The following is a 15,312-nucleotide window of genomic DNA, read 5'->3' on the forward strand; positions in this document are numbered from 1 at the left end:
TTGAGCAAAAAAGTAATCATAAGAGCTGCTTAACTTGAGAGGAAGCTGTCAAACTCTGGGAAGCGGACATTGCCAGGTACTTTGAAAATACCGCAATACATCAAAAGAATGTTGAACAGCACCGAGGTTTAAACGCGAACTGACTGTCGCCGTTGAGAGTCGGAGAGCAAAATCGTAGTCATATTTAGTTTTATTCCCCTCTTCAACTTTGTCTCTCCAGATATGTACGCATATTGGAGAATCCATTTAACAGCTGACGACTCAGCATCGTGACTTTATTTAGAGGTTCATTCCGCAGACAGCCCGCATTAGAAATAGCTGAGCGGTAATGAACAACCCCCCCAAGGAGCTTTGGACTCTTATTATGTTATATCTTATTATTACTCTTATATTAACATTATGAACTCTCTGGCAAAAGCAAAAATCTAACTTCATGCAGAATGAACCACTAATACAGAGGATTTCCTGCTTGGCTGTGGCACATTTTAAGAAATATGAAACGATTAAGGATTCTGCCGACCTCCACCCACATTTCAGAAGCAATGGAGGTATATTTCAGTAAATATCTTTGTTTCACTAAAGATCCTCCTTCCTGAGCTTTGTAACATTTAATAATCATTTAAAGATGGTAGGGAAATTTTAATTGATAGCCTCCACTCACATGTATGTGAAGTTTTAAAATCCATAAAACTTTTGTATATCAAAAGGGACGCCATTTGGGAAATGTGGAAAACTGTGGGCAAAAAAAGTTATCGGAAGATTTCTGAAGGACTGGGCCTTTTGGCTGTAATGGTGGAATTTGAAACGGAATGAAATGTGTCGTCTTGTTCATCTTCTGTAAGAGAAAATGGCAGAGTTTAAACTGAATGTATAATAACTTTGAGAGTCAGTCTCCTTTTCCATGTTAACTGTATCTTAACAAAATGAGCAATATTCCGCAAGGAACGACCAAAACGTCTAAATTAAAACCTAAAATGTCGTTAATCTGCTGTATCTCACATTTCCGTTGCTTGCTGCTTCTGTACAATTGCATTGTAATAGCTTCGCATCGCAAACGCGGTAATGAAATCTACCGAGACATTAAGGCAAATGATAATGAAGAAACGATGCAAAAATGCATCCGGTCAGCAGCGAGATAATATAAATTGAAAGAAAATCTAAACTGATCAGATAAAATAGTCCCGTACAAAACCGTGAATGGAAATCTCACTCGAGATAATTATATTTTCTGATGAATACAGATCCATTTACTGAATAGGGAACGCTGTTCTGCGGGAATTGGCCGAAGGACCGCTGAGGTCGGACTTCGGTCTTTGGGCGATTTACAGAGTCGTGAAAAGAAAGTGCATCCCCTTCCGAGCTTGTGCTTTTACATGCGAATGTGTCTTCGACCTTCATCTCGTCTTCAAGCGTTAACAGCAAATAAATTCAACTTCATGTGACAGGCATCACATACGCTTCTAATTTTACAGAACTCAAAGCCTTTCGTTGGAACCTACGGAGGTCCTCACAGCCTCCGTCTTCATTTCATTTAGGTGCTCAAAACACCGCACTTGACGAGTCGATGATGAAGACGTGTTTCCACCCGCTACATGCAATCGCACACTATGAGTTTGGTCTGATTTAGGCCATGCGGGAACTTTTCACGTGTGGGTCAAAAGATACCTGTGCAGGAGTTGAAAGGATAGAAGATTCCAGCTGGTTGCTGCTCATCAGTCTGGGAAGTTTATAAAGCATTTCCAAACAATACGAGCTGTATCGTTCCACAGAGAGGAGGGTCTTGTAATAATTGGGAAGAGTTTTGGAAATTTTTTATTTATCTACGAATGGGAACTAAGCAAACTCACCTCATAGTCAGGCTGTATGGTGCTTCTAGTGGCTGTACAGCGCTTTCTACACGTTCAATGTGGAAATCGGGGAAAAAGACAAGCACTGCATTCATGGAAGTGAAGTTGGGGGGGGGGATTCCTTATTTCCAAAAGGAACACCACTGTGCGGTTTGAAAATAGTCCCTGAATGAAGCACAAGGCTTGTGGAACAATTCATTCTGTGCTGAAGAAAACAAAGTGTAGACGCAGTTAAAAATACAAGCCGGGGAAACAAAACACTGCGTATCACCACGAAACAGTGCTACAACGAGTAGCGCTGCTGTCTCACAGCGCCTGGGTGGTGCGAGAGGACAGGGGTTTGATACCCTGCTCAGTCTGTGTGAAGTTTGCATGTTCTCCCCATGTCTGCATGAGTTTCTGCTAGGTGCTCTGGTTTCCTCCCACAGTCCAAAGACTGTTAAGGTTCACACATAGTGTGTGAGTGACAGAGAGAGAGTGTGTGTGTGTGTTCCACTGATATGTGGATGAGTGACCCAGTGTAAGTAGTGTACCTAGCAGTGTAAGTCACCGCGGTGAATAAGGTGTGTGGGCTGATAGCACTACATAGAGCTCGTTGGAAGTCGCTTTGGAGAAAAGCATCAGCTAAATAAATATACTATAAAAAACTCAAGCATAGGGTTGATGTTTTTGGTCTGCTTTGCAACTGCATGATCTAAATGTGTCACGATCCACTGTCGGCACCATGAATCACTGCACTGTCACACAACGTGACAGTGACCTAAAACACACAAAACCGCACATGCATATATAGGGTACAGGTGTACATTTGTTCTGCGTTACAATCATTTCGTTCGGCTCATTGAAGAGAACGCAGCTTTTTGCATCACTTTCCCCATTGCATTACAGTGACCGCTTTTAAATACGAAGGAGCCGTTAGCCATTCCTGAACAAAAACACTCGCTGACTGCTTCTCAAAATTATAGCAGTTCAACAACCACTCAGGGCCCGTCTGGACAGGCAAAAAGTATATAAAAGAGAGCCATCAAGCCCTGCGATGCAAGGGAACGTGTTCCGTCTCACAGTTTCTGCAAGATGACAAGCAGGCACCAGGAGACGTGTGGGTTTCTGGGGGTTGTCGTGAATAGAGAGCAGGCTGTGATTAGCTGTCAGTCAGTCAGTCAGTCAATTTGTCTCACTCACTCAGACACACACACACACACACACACACACACGCTAAGTTAGCCTGCCGACTGCCAGGATCTTGACTTATGAAATGTCCTCTGCCTTCACTGTAACTCCGCTGCAATCGTCATATTAATTTTACATAAGCTTATGGGGGTTACATATTATTCAAAAGGTCCTTGTTTGGACGTTCAAAAATTCTGGAAATGACTTTTTTTTTTATTTACCTGCAACCCTATGCAGCGTTTCATACTTGTATAGAAAGGACACAGTTTGCAGGTTAAACAGCAAGCAGGGACTGTGGGCGAGCAGCGGGATTTTCACTGTTACACTTGTCTGCCACAGGGAGAACAGAACGTCCATTGGAAGTACGTATCTGATGCAGCGAAGCTGTTTGAAACGGTGAGACAGCAAAGAAAACATATGGATGCAGCCTTGACGAAAACACACGGTCGCGAGGAAAGCACAGCCTCCGCATGTTAAATTGAATGGGAAAGTAAATGGAAGAAAGTCCTGCGTGTGAGTTTTTAAAAAAATATCCAGAAACATTCAGCTCTCAGTTTCGGCTCACATTTACATTTATTTATTTATTTATTTAGCAGACACTTTTGTCAAAAGCGACTTCCAATGAACTCTATGCAGTGTTATCATCCCACACACCTTATTCACCACGGTGATTTACACTGCTAGAGACACTACTTACAATGGGTCACTCATCCATACATGAGTGGAACACACACAGACTCTCTCTGTCACACACACACCGTGGGTGAACCTGAACAGCATGTGTTTGGAGTGTGAGAGGAAACCAGAGCACCCAGAGGAAAGCCATGCCAACAAGGGGAGAACATGCAAACTTCACGTAGACTGAGCAGACATTGAACTCACCCTCTCGCACCACCCAGGCGCTGTGAGACAGCAGCGCTGCTCGCTGTGCCACCAGCTTAAATATATCAAATACATTTTTGTGCTTTGCAGAGAGATAATTAAGGTGCCAGTGATTCACATCCTGCATCCAGGTTAACAGCAGCACTTTTACAAGGTTCTGCAACGCTGTGTGTGTTTTTTTTTTTCACAAAGGGCGGTCATGGGTGAGAAAATGTGCTGCGAATTTGGAAACGTGGCGAGAGACTATGGCAAACTGCGTGGAAACGTGAGCGATTCGAGGCCGTTGTTTAAAAGAGAGCACCTCCTGTCTCCGCCGCTTCTTCCGGATGCGGTGCCTCTATCCTATCGCTGAATCTCCACCGGATGACGGCAGCGAAGAATCCGCCGTTAGCGGCAGATGCGGAAATATGGGAAGGGCTGCCTCGGCTCCTGCGGGGAAACGCTCGGGCCCTTGGGCCTCCTGGGGACGCAAGCGGGTCCTGGGAAGGAAGGGGACGTGCCGGGGTGGCCGAACCGCAGAGTAGGCCGCCTGGATCTGCGGGGTCGGGGGAACATCGCGAACTTCGCAAAGAGAGCAAGATAAAGTCCCGAAAGTAAGAGCGATATCAAGCAGAGGAGCTCTCTTTGGCTGGGGATCCAAAGTTCTGAAAGGGCTCTACCTGCGAGGCAAATATCGATCGGCTTCCGTTCAAACGCGAAACACCGGCTGGAGGATTAACGGGACCCGGGAGCCTGGGAGGACCAGCGGGGAGGCAGAAAGTAGGCCACGCTGCGTGGGAAACGAAGGGACAGCTTGTAGTTGGAAAACACAAAGCCAAATTAACCGCTGAGATCATCCGTCCGGACACGCGATCCCCCCCGGGGAGGAGTAAACGGCGTCACCCGCTGCGTTTGAAGTGGACTGGCAGTGCAGCGCTGTGCCAAAAAAGCCCCATCTTCAGGGTTAGCATGGCCTTAATAGCACAGCGAACGCGGCACCTTCCGAGCCGTTCCGGAAGACGGCCTCCTTCCAAGAATATCCTCCGAAAGACGACCGGCAGCGTGACGAACCTGGAATAAGCTCATGAAATACGTGCAGAGCTGTTCCGGGTGCGGAAAAGGGCCCCCCGGCATCTTACGGGTGAGGATTATGCCAAACGCTAATGCGGTCCTCCTCAATGTGTCCATTTACTCCAGATTTACTCACTTTCTTTAACCATTGGTCCCAAACAGGGTCACGGCAGTATGGAGCCGATCCCGGAGACAAGGGGCACAAGGCTAAAGAGGGTATACCCTGGATGGGACACCCGTGTGTTGTAGGGTAGGCACACACATTCACTCACACACAGACACTGCAGGCAAGTTAGTGTCACCGATTCACCTGAAACACATGTCTCTGGGCTGTGGGAGGAAACCAGAGCACCAGGAGGAAGCCCGTGCAGACACGGGGGAAACAAACAAACTCCACACTGAGTTGGATTCAAACTATGCCCCAACAGCCCAGTCACCGCGACACAGCAGCGCCACCCACTGCAACACTGTGCCACCATTACCCAGAAGTCAGCATTACAGCTCTTCCGTATGGAATCACACACACAGTCTGAAACCGCTGGTCCCGAGCAGAGTCGCTGTGAACCGTAGCCTAACGTGGCAACACAGGGCGGAAGGCTGGGGGGGGGGCACCCAGAACGGAATGCCAGCCCATCACAAGGCACCCCAAGGGGGACTCAAACCCCAGACTCACCAGAAAGCAGGGCCCAGCCAAACCCGCTGCACCACTGCGCCCCTCTCCCTGATGGAATGATCCACAATTAAATTTACAAGGCTTGACTGAACCATTTATTAATATTTATTAAAGTTTGCATGGCTCGGCAGCCTTTAAATGTTTAATCCCACTCAGAGGCATTAAACAATAATGCTGGATCGCCTTTCTATCCTGACGTGGGCGATATTTGCATACTGCATGGCTCGTATGGCGCACATCAGCCGCGCGTTTTGAGCTGACACAGACGCCAGTTAATGCTGGAGGATTGGAAATGATCGAGGTCCACGGTGGGTGGGCTGCAGTAAATGGCAACCTCACGGTTTACGGGCCGCTGTAGAACCGCGCAGCCCGTTCCTTTCCAAATGTTCTTCTGCGACAGGGCAGGCCCTCCCTCCCCTTTCCACGCGGCCGCTTTAAGCTTAAACGAAGAGAGTCGGAAGAGCTCTGGGTGCCACAGCGAGTAGCGCTGCTGTCTCACAGTGCCTGGGTGGTGCACGAGGGTGTGGGTTCGATCCTCACTTAGTCTGTGTGGGGTTTGCATGTTCTCCCTGTGTCTGTGTGGGCTTCCTCTGGGTGCTCTGGTTTCCTCCCACACTCCAAGGACATGCCGTTCAGGTTTCCCCATAGTGTGTGTGTTCCACTGATGTATGGATGAGTGACCCAGTGTAAGTAGTGTATCTAGCAGTGTAAGTCACCGCGGTGAATAAGGTGTGTGGGCTAACGCTACATAGAGTTCATTGGAAGTCGCTTTGGAGAAAAGTGTCTGCTAAGTGAATAAATGTAGAAGAGCTCCCATCATAAAGCATCATAGGTGGCAACTCAGCCTGCGGACCTCTCGGGAGACCCCTTCTCAGTTTGGCCGCTGACCATTGCCAGCTTCTGTTCGTATGGGACGTGAGAAAGGGCTGCAGATCTCCAAGTCCGTGGAATTAGCAGAGCATAACTAAAGCTGAAAGCCTTCATTAGGCCTATCTGTGAGGTTAACTCGGACATTACGACATAGTTACCGCACTAAGTACAGCACTTTCCACAGGCTTTCTACTACATTTACACCTTTTGCTGATCCTTTTCTCCAAAGCAACTCACAATGTTAAGCTTCTTATTGTTCTTTACATTACATTTACTTATTTAGCAGTTTAATAGTAGAATTTATTTTATTTACTTACCCTTTTATACAGCTGGGTAATTTTACAGGGGTAATTCAGGGTAAGTGCCTTGCTCAAGGGTATTACAGCTAGATGTGGGATTCAGACCCGCATCCTTTGGGTCCAAAGGCAGGAGCTCGAACCACTACGCTACCGGCTGTCCTACCGCAGAGCTCCGGACCAGTTTCCTCCCCCAACAGAAGAGCGGCGCTGAGGTGTCGCTTGAATTATTTTCATCAAGAGTTCACGTGCTCAGACCCTTCAGCAGGAGACAAGGACGCTCTTTGTCATCTCGTGGACAAGGGTGTCTCCCCAGGCAAAAGTGTCTAAAGTGCTTCCTCTCAATACCTGGATCAGCATCTGAAGCGCTCGGCCAAGCTTCGACTCGGAGCCTCATCCGTCCGCGTGCGGCAGCGGCGGCGAAGACGACGGACCCGTGACAGGAAGGTTGTTGGTTTAAGTCTCAGGGTCGAGCCAGACGTCGTACCCACGAGCGACGTAAGTAACCCGAATGGCTTCGGCAGTAAAAAAAAAGAAATACAGAATTGTAAGAACAGACAAATACTAAACAATAAAATGGAAATGGTCTCGGAGCAAACAGGTCTCTGGAGCAAAATAAAGTTAGAAAGTAATATCTTTGAGGGGATCCACCGGTACAGAGTGAAGCACTTGCCAAAGAAAGTAAAGAATTATGGAAAAAAACGTGTAACCAGCAGTACTTAGACACTGTAAAAATAACTCATGCACCATCTGAAACCATTTGTCCCATACGGGGTCGCGGGGAACCGGAGCCTAACCCGGCAACACAGGGCGAAAAGCCGGAGGGGGAGGGGACGCACCCAGGACGGGATGCCAGTTCGCCGCAAGGCACCCCAGGCGGGACTCGAACCCCAGACCCACCGGAGAGCAGGACCCGGTCCAACCCGCTGCACCACCACGCCCCCCCTCTACAAATAACTGTTATATTATATTCAGGCCCTCAAAAAAACATGCTCCTGGACCCTGTTCCATTTCAATGACAGTAACAAGTAGCATGTTATGGAGTTACCTCAATTAAATTTAGTCTCGCCGTGGTATTTTCTGCGCAGCAAAGATGAACAACTGTAAGAGTCAGTGGGATAAACACAGTTAGTCAAAAACTGTGGCACCAGGAGTCCGTGGAAATATTAATAGGCTCCTTCCGGCCGGGTTCTACTGTACGCAGAATTGTTTTGTACGGAAAACACAAATCATGATGGCAGCAGTAACCTAATTATGAATTAAGTACATATAGTGGCATCGCAGTCTTTTTACGACAAACGTAATTGAAAAGAAATCCTCGGGTTTCGCTCAGACGCGCTCCGTCTCGTTTGCCGCTCGCCATCACGTCACTCGTGCTCCTCCTGCTTTTTCCACCACCGTGATGCATGACAGTTGTCAGATGATACATTGCATTTTACTTTTTGAAATCCCAGATTATTTGGATGTTTTCTCTGTTTCGGGTGAATCGGTGACTCTAAATTGCCCTTATGTTGTGTACGTGTCAGCGAATGAGTGTGTGCGATTGTCCTCCGATGAACTGGAATCCTGTCCAGAACACAACCTGCTTCACACCCTGTGCTTCCAGGATGGGCTTTAGACCACACACACATCACCTGAAACCACTTGTCCCATACGGGGTCGCGGGGAGCCAGAGACTAACCCGGGGCGAAAGGCCGGAGGGGGAGGGAACACACCCGGGATGGGACGCCAGTCCATTGCAAGGCACCCCAAGCGGGACTCGAACCCCAGACCCACCGGAGAGCAGGACCAGGTCCAATCCACTGCACCACGACGCCCCCCCCAGGAATGTGTCAGTGATACTTAAATTTATTTTCGGTCTCCAACCTAATTCCAGTCATGTTCAGACACTTTTTACACTTCATATACACAATCTTAAATAATACATACAATAAATCTGTTACTCTTTCGTCCCCAAAAGGAGCTTTTTCCACACATTATCGTGAGGAGTCTGAAGCCGAATACAGTGAGCGGCATAACAATTTGTCAGGTCTTAGAAGACATACACAAATATTGTGGGATGCATCAGAAATCTAATTCAATGCATCGTTCCAACGACGGTAAATTTTCCCAGAACGCAAACATGGACTGTGTGTATGTAACACACTGCATCCTCTGCAAACAGCCCTAATGCAGCACTAAATGAAGATGTTAAAAAGGAAAGACTTTCTGATCAGCCAGATCGGCAGTTTTCTTGCTTATGAAAATGGCAGAGCGCCTTCTACCCAGCATGAAAACAGATCGCCGGTGGCTTTCAGATTCGAGGAGATGACACCAGCCTTCAGAGGGGAGGCGCTCAGCTGCAAGAAGAAATCAAAAATCAAAATGAAATCAAAGCCGCACTGCAGCGATCGGGCGTCCGAGTCGGCTTCCGCAACAAACCGATACTGTTCCATTTATACTGACGTTTTATGGAGGAATTAATTTTATCGGCACAGTCTGGCTCGGAAAAAGGGAACAGCGGTTTAAGCCCAGCTCGCCAAAATGATCATTCTTGGCCTTCTGAAAGCAACTTCTGAATACATCGCAACTTTATTTTCATTACCGCCACTGCTTAAAAGCGCGATGTAATGGCCCCCTTAATGATCGTAACGATTATCAATTTTACAGTGATTGTGATGCTCTCTAAAATACTTTACTGCATTAGAAAAGGGGTTTGTGGAGGGAAACCACAGTGAGGGTTGAGGCCTTTTCAGCAAACCTGTCCCATGCAGCCACACTGTCCCCTGCTGGAGGACACAGGGGTTGCAGTGACGCATGAGGGGCTGCTTCGCGCGAGGAGGTTTTACATTTACATTTATTTAGCGGACGCTTTTCTCCAAAGTGACTTGCAACGAACTCATTTAGTGTTATCAGTCCACACACCTTATTCACCGCGGTGACTTACACTGCTAGATACACTACTTACACTGGGTCACTCATCCATACATCAGTGGAACACACACACACACACACACACACACACACACACTCTCTCTCTGTGTGTTTGTCTGTCACTCACACACTATGGGGGGACCTGAACAACATGTCTTCAGAGTGTGGGAGGAAACCAGAGCACCCAGCATAAACCCACACAGACACAGAGAGAAAAAACTTCACACAGACTGAGTGGGGATCAAACCCATGTCCTCTTGCCACACCCAGCCGCTGTGAAACAGTAGGGCTACTCACTGCACCTCTCTTCTGCTTACTTCTGTGGCCCTGGTCCAGGGGAAATGGGGAAACATCAGCAGCGATCATTACGTCAAATTATGCAAATCAGACAAATGGAGTCTAACACCTCAAGTATATGTGCTGCCCAGTGTCTGCTATTCACACTGCTCAGGTGGATAAAGGTCATCCCATCACCTGTGCTGTAATGTAATAATTGGAAAGAGAATTACGTGGCTGAAAGCCTCAAGGTTAATCCAACCATCCATTATCAATAACCTCTAGGAGAGCGTAGGGTCACCAAGTATGGGACCCAACCCCTGAAGAACATCCTGGAACCTATTTTGGACATTACACCCTGGGCAGGACCGCAGTCCACAACAGGGCATTCACACGCACACTAAGGGCAATTAATAATCGCCATTTCATCTGTGGGAGGAAACCAGAGCACTAGAGCGAAATCCACATGAACACCAGGAGAAAATGCAAACGCTGGACAGACAGATCTGGATTTGAACCCACAGCACAGGAGCTCTATGTGTTGTGCCACCATTCGGCCCCCTCCAAGGTAAACTGAAAGAAATTCCCTTACTGTATGTTTCCTTGATGTTATTAATCCCTCAAATCAATTCACCCATCCATTGTACTTAATATAGCATGCAAATGTACGACTGACAGCAAGTTCAGTGCATGCTTACAATTCATACAAGGCCCCTTCGGATCCAGAAGGAATCTTTTCTGCTCTGTGAGTAATTAACAGTTAGTGGCCTCGTTTTTATTTTTACCGTACTGCGTAGTATTAAGGCATTTGCCAGCTAATTTACCTGTGAATTTGAGCCTTCGGTGTTTGACTTCAGCAAAGCAGTTGCTGCGAAGCTGCGTTCGCTCTGGGGTCGCCTTCGTTTTCCCGGGTTCGGCCCTCAGGGTGGTCATTTAAGGGCCGAAGTGCCGAGAAATTTATCGAGAAAAGGACATTAGCTTTTATTTTATTTTATTTTATTTTTTTCATTAAGCTCTTTCATTTTGCTGGCTCAAGAACTTGACAGTTTCATTAATTTAAATATGAGGGACTATAATATTCGTTGAATCCTGTTGAGGGAAATTGTCCGTCTGTAGCCCCATTCCACCCATCCAATTTCAAAAACTGCTTGTCTTGAGCAGGGTCACAGAGAACCGGAGCCTATCCCAGAAGCAGTGGGTTCAGGGCACTTGGGTGGTTTGGGGGGCTTCACCCTGCACAGGACGCCAGTCCTCATTTTCACACCTGAAAATATCTCACCTCCGTCATTCAAGACAAAAGTACTTTAGATACCTCTATTAGTGCTTTATCAGTATATATTATTATGCTCATTTTTCACACAGAAATATTTCACTGTAATAATTCAAAGCTTGCTGGGATATTTTACTGCAGCACTTCAGGCGTCTTTCCCACAGGAATAAGAACAGGGACCATTACACACATCTAATCTGGCAACCTTTAGGGTATCAGTACAGGTCCTTAACTATCATGCTACCCCAGGTCAAGGAATTATCTGACATTTTTTGTCCAAAGCACATCACAATTATATACACACATGGGCAATTCTACAGTAAACACATCGCTCAAAGGTACTACAGCTGGAGATGGGATTCAAACCTGCAACCTTGGGGGCCAGAAGCAGCAGCCATAACGACTACTCTACCAAACACCTTGTACAAAATTGAGTTATTAACCAGCAAACATGACACCATTTACTAGCATGTGCTGCCACATTTAAATGGACTCAGACAACATGCAGAATCCCAGGGTGGAATTTTTCTATTTATAGTTGCTTAAAGCTCAGTGATCTTCACCATCCCTGCACCACTAACCTCAATATCAACATCATTCTCTAGAACACACATCAAATATACACACATTTTCTGAACCACTCGTCCCATATGGGGTCGCGGGGAGCCGGAGCCTACCCGGTAACACAGGGCGTAAGGCCGGAGGGGGAGGGGACACACCCAGGACGGGACGCCAGTCCGTTGCAAGGCACCCCAAGCGGGACTCGAACCCCACACCCACCGGAGAGCAGGACCCGGTCCAACCCACTGCGCCCCCGCATCAAATATATTATTGTGAAAAAATAACTGGTAGCATAGTGACTAGAGCTATTCCCTTTAGACTGAAAGGGTACAGGTTCAACTCCCACCTTTAGCTGTAGTACTGTTGACCATTTATATAGGAGATGCTTTTCTCCATAGCAACTTCCAGCGAACTCTGTGTTGTGTTATCAGCCCACACACCTTACTCACCGTGGTGACTTACACTGCTAGATACACTACTTACACTGGGTCACTCATCCATATATCAGTGGAACACACACACTCTCTGTCACTCACACACTATGGGTGAACCTGAACAGCATGTCTTTGGAGTGTGGGAGGAAACCAGAGCACCCTGACTGAACCCCTGCAAACACAGGGAAAACATGCAAACTCCACACAGAGGCGGACGAAAGTGCTTACCCTTATTTGCTCCAGGAAAGAAAAAAACTACCCATCTCTATAAATGGGTAAATTATAAATGGGTAAATTATATTATAAGTACCTTAACATTGTACGTCTCTTTGGAGAGAAAGTTCCAGCTGAAGGAATAAATGTAGCTCAAAAGGCAACATTTTTGGGGCAGGGCGGGTTTCTTGTGTAGTTCTACCTGTTTCTATGCAAGCTTTTTCACTCTCAGAATAAACCAGTTTTTCAAAAAAAGGAAAGGAAAGGAAAAGGTATCTGAACAAGACTGCAACAGAGAGGCATTAAACCTATTGTCCTTGTGTCCACACTCAAGGATTTTATTAGTTTATTCAGCATCCTCCAAAGGCTATTTTGGCAGTTACCACCGTTCCCGGTACCATTTTACAGTCCTCAGAAGACAGTGTTCCTCCGCTATTTGCCCGTGGCACCTTGCCAGCCTGATAAAATTCATCGCCAGACTTGAGCTTATTTGTTTTGAAGGACGAAGATTCATCGCTTTATTCCTCCCAAGTGTTGTCTGAAGCATTGTTCTGCCATGAATCCTTTAGGGAGCAAATCTCAGGCATCAGGATCAAAGCTCAGCGGATGAAGTCTTCCTGGCACCTTTCTTACTCTTCCTAAATTGAGTCCAGCAGCCAACGTGGTGAACAGCGATAGGAGACGGAAAGTGTTGTTTCCAGCGAGATCCAGCCTTGAAAATCTCCGCTGGAGGACAAGCTTTTATACCCTTATATGCAGTTCAGTGCTGGGAGCTAAATACAGTATAACCACCTGGTTCCCACACTGCTTACAGCGATCGGTGTGTTCCAGTCATGAGCCCATTTTCATTGTGCAGTGATATTCAATATTTCAGCGATAGTCTTTGTTCCCTGTTCTGCCCCTGTTCAGCTGTTGAAGTGCATACAGTACAATCATATCTGAGTCATAGTTCATGCACTATAACTTTAAGATCAGGCTGGATAAACCTTCACGCAGCTACTCCTGTAATGTAAGGGTTTACATCACGCACACATCATCTGAAGCCACTTGTCCCATACGGGGTCATGGGGAGCCTAACCCGGCAACACAGGGCAAAAGGGGGGAGGGGACGCACCCAGGACAGGATGCCAGCCCGTCACAAGGCACCCCAGGGGGGGACTCGAACCCCAGACCCACCGGAGAGCAGCACCCGGGCAAACCCACTGCACCACCACACCCCCCGAATCTTTACGTTTTTTTTTTTTTTTTTTTCTTTTTTATTTTTAGGAAGGTGATCAGGTCTTGGGGGCGCGGTGGCGCAGTGGGTTGGACCACAGTCCTGCTCTCCGGTGGGTCTGGGGTTCGAGTCCCGCTTGGGGTGCCTTGCGACGGACTGGCGTCCCGTCCTGGGTGTGTCCCCTCCCCTTCTGGACTTGCGCCCTGTGCTACCGGGTAGGCTCCGGTTCCCCTGTGACCCCGTAAGGGACAAGCGGTTCTGAAAGTGTGTGTGTGTGAGTGAGTGAGTGAGTGAGTGAGTGAGTGAGTGATCAGGTCTTGTGGAAATTTGGAAAGCATCTGCTGAATGAATAAATCTAATGTAAATATTTGGGGAAATACATGCACATACTAATAAATACCATACAAACTTCATCAGCCTGAAGACAGGAATAAAGACTCTCATCAAGGAGACAGGTGTATCACCACACCACACAAGTCACTTCCCCCTGTTCGGTCCGAACCAGGTAGCCTGTCATGTACAATGTAGTATATTTACATTTATTCATTTAGAAGACACTTTCTCCAAAGCAACGTACATCTCAGCAAAAATACAATTTGTATATTACATTAGGAGAAAGAGACATAGTTGCAGACCTGTGATTTTTGAGTAAACCTAGTTTGATTCTTTCCACCTGAAGCACCGATGTTCATCACACAAGTAGGTGCATAAAACTCAGAACTGATGAATCCTGATCACCTTCCTACATTTTTTTTTTTAATGAAAAGGTACACAAACATTTGCATACAATACAGGAGTAGCAGCTGTGTAAAGGTTTATCTGAGGATGATCATGAACTTTACACCACATGTGAGCTGGAGAGATCTTGGGCGAAGTGAGTCTGGAAAAAGTTAGTTTTCAGACCCTTCTTGAATGTAGACAGAGTTTCAGCAGTTCTGAGTGAGAGGGGGAAGGTCATTCCACCACAACGGAGCCAGAACTGAGAACCTCCGCGCTTTAGCTTCCATGCATGGGACCACCAAGCGAGCAGAAGTAGACAAGCGAAGGGGTCTTTTTGGGGTGCAGCGCTTGATCAAGTCCTGTAAATAGCTGGGAGCAGTTCTATTGATACATTTGTAGACAATAACCAGGGTCTTGAATTTGGTCTGGGCAGCTATAGGAAGCCAGCGCAGAGAGTAGTGCAGTATGAGTTTCTTAGTGTGGACGTACATACTGTACTCGCACTGAAATTGCTTTCCCACGCTTATGGAGTCTGGAGGTCTGCAGCCTTGCACTTGCTGCTCAAGGACCACTTTGTGTAAACCAGTTCACACACTTTTTGTCACATGTCAGATGTATTTTACAGTCCAAATGAAAAATATTCACCTAAGGGAGGGAGGCTGAACAGCTGGCTGGCTGATGCAGTCAAAACAATCTGGAGCTGAACACCCTCAAAACAGCGGAGATGATTGTGGACTTCAGGTGGAACCCCCCCTGCACTTCTCCCCCCCCTCACCATTCTCAGCAGCACCGCGTCAGCCCGTGGAGTCCCTCGGGTTCCTGGGTCCTACAGTCTCCCGGGACCTGAAGCGGGACACCTATATTGACTCCGTCGTGAAAAGGGCCCAACAGCTAGTGTACCTCCTTCGCCAAACTGAAGAA

This window comes from Scleropages formosus, chromosome 4 (genome assembly GCF_900964775.1).
Source record: "Scleropages formosus chromosome 4, fSclFor1.1, whole genome shotgun sequence".
Taxonomy (NCBI): Eukaryota; Metazoa; Chordata; class Actinopteri; order Osteoglossiformes; family Osteoglossidae; genus Scleropages; species Scleropages formosus.